The following is a 2,119-nucleotide window of genomic DNA, read 5'->3' on the forward strand; positions in this document are numbered from 1 at the left end:
TATTTTTAGTAGAGACGGGGTTTCACGGTGTTAGGGAGGATGGTCTCGATCTCCTGACCTCGTGATCCGCCCGTCTCGGCCTCCCAAAGTGCTGGGATTACAGGCTTGAGCCACCGCGCCCAGCAGCAAACTGCCTTCAGGCACTTTTTTAACAAAGCACATCCTGCACAGCCCAAAATCCATTAAGCCTTGAGTCACCACAGCACATGTCTCTTGCAAGGACAAGGTTGGGGTAGGGTCACAGATTAACAGCATCTCAAATACAGAACAAAATGGAGTCTCTTATGTCTACTTCTTTCTATATAGACACAGTAACAGGCTGATCTTTCTTTTCCCCACAACTGTCATTTGTATAAATCAGTTATTCTCAACGTTTAGCAGTTCTCAAACTTACATCTGCATCAGAATAACTTGGAGGGCTTGATTCAGTAGATATGGTGTTAGATCTGAGAATTTCTATTTCTACCAAGGTCCCGCTTATGTTTATGTTGCTGTTCTGATGAAAATAATTTGAGAAGTGCTGTTATAAATACAGGTCAAGCAAACTAGGTGAAATATTTGTGTTTCATTTTTTAAAAATGATAAATAGCATACAGATTTGCTATGTGAATGACTGGTTTGGAATTGGGATTGGAAATTTGGTTCATTTTTGGTTTTTTGAAAGGTGTACACATTTAGTATACACACATCTTGATGAGTTTGGGGATAAGTATATACCCATCTCTATCACCACTAATAAGAACTTAAAAATTTCCTTTACCTCCACTTACTCCTTTTATAATTATTATTGTTTTGTTTATTTTGTTTGTTTGGGTAAGAGTTAACATACCCACATACCCACTTAGCAATTTTAAATATGTGATATAGTACTATGAGCTGTAGGCAGTATGATGTATCTCCAGAACTTACCTAGCTTGTATAACTGAAAATTAGTACCCTTAAAACATCCCCTCTTGGCCAGGCCGTGGCTTATACCTGTAATCTCAGCACTTTGGGAGGCCGAAGCGGGTGGATCACCTGAGGTCAGGAGTTTAAGAGCAGCCTGGTCAAAATGGCAAAACCCAATCTCTACTAAAAATGCAAAATTAGCCGGGCTTGGTGGCAGATGCCTGTAATCCCAGCTACTGGGAGGCTGAGGCAAGGGAAGTGCTTGAACCGGGGAGGCAGGGGTAGCAGTGAGCCAAGATTGTGCCATTGCTCTCCAGCCTGGGTGACAGGGCAAGACTCCATCACAAAAATAAAAATAAATAAAAAAAATAACCTCTCCATTTTTCCTCCTTGGCAGTGCCTGGCAACCACTATTCTACTGCTTGTTTCCATGAATTTAACTATTTTAGATTCCACATATAATTTAGAACATGCAATATTTTTCTGTTTATTTCACTTAATGTCCTCCAGGTCTATTTGTGTTGTAAATAGCAGGATTTCCTTCTTTTTTGAGACTGAATAATATTCCATTATACATACATATCACAATTTGTATATTCATTCATCTCTTGATAGATTCATCTGTTGTTTCTGTATTCTAGCTTTTATAAATAATGCTACAGTGAGGCCCAGACAAGGTGGCTCATGCCTGTATTCCTAGCACTTTGGAAGGCTGAGGTGGGCAGATCATTTGAGGCCAGGAATTCGAGACCAGACTGGCCAACAAAATGAAGTGCCATCTCTACTCAAACTACAAAATTAGCCTGGCATGGTGGTGCCCACCTGTAATCCCAGCTACTTGGGAGCCTGAGGCAGGAGAAACACTTGAACCCGGGAGGTGGAGATTGCAGTGAGTCAAGATCACACCACTGCGCTCCAGCCTGGGCAACACTGTGAGACTCCAACTCAATAATAATAATAATAAGGAATAAAATATACTACTACAATGAACATAGGAATGCCAATATATCTTCGGGATCCTAATGTCAATTCCTTTGGTTATACATCCAGAAATGGGATTACGGGATTATATGGTAGATCTACTAATTTTGTGAGGAAGCTTCATACTGTTTTTTGTAATTACTGCACCAAGTTACATTCCTACCAATAGTAAACAAGGGTTTCCTTTTCTCCTATATCCTTGTCAACATTTATTTTATATATATATATATTTATATTATATATATATATA

This window comes from Rhinopithecus bieti, unplaced genomic scaffold (genome assembly GCF_001698545.2).
Source record: "Rhinopithecus bieti isolate Rb0 unplaced genomic scaffold, ASM169854v2 scaffold_15850, whole genome shotgun sequence".
Taxonomy (NCBI): domain Eukaryota; kingdom Metazoa; phylum Chordata; class Mammalia; order Primates; family Cercopithecidae; genus Rhinopithecus; species Rhinopithecus bieti.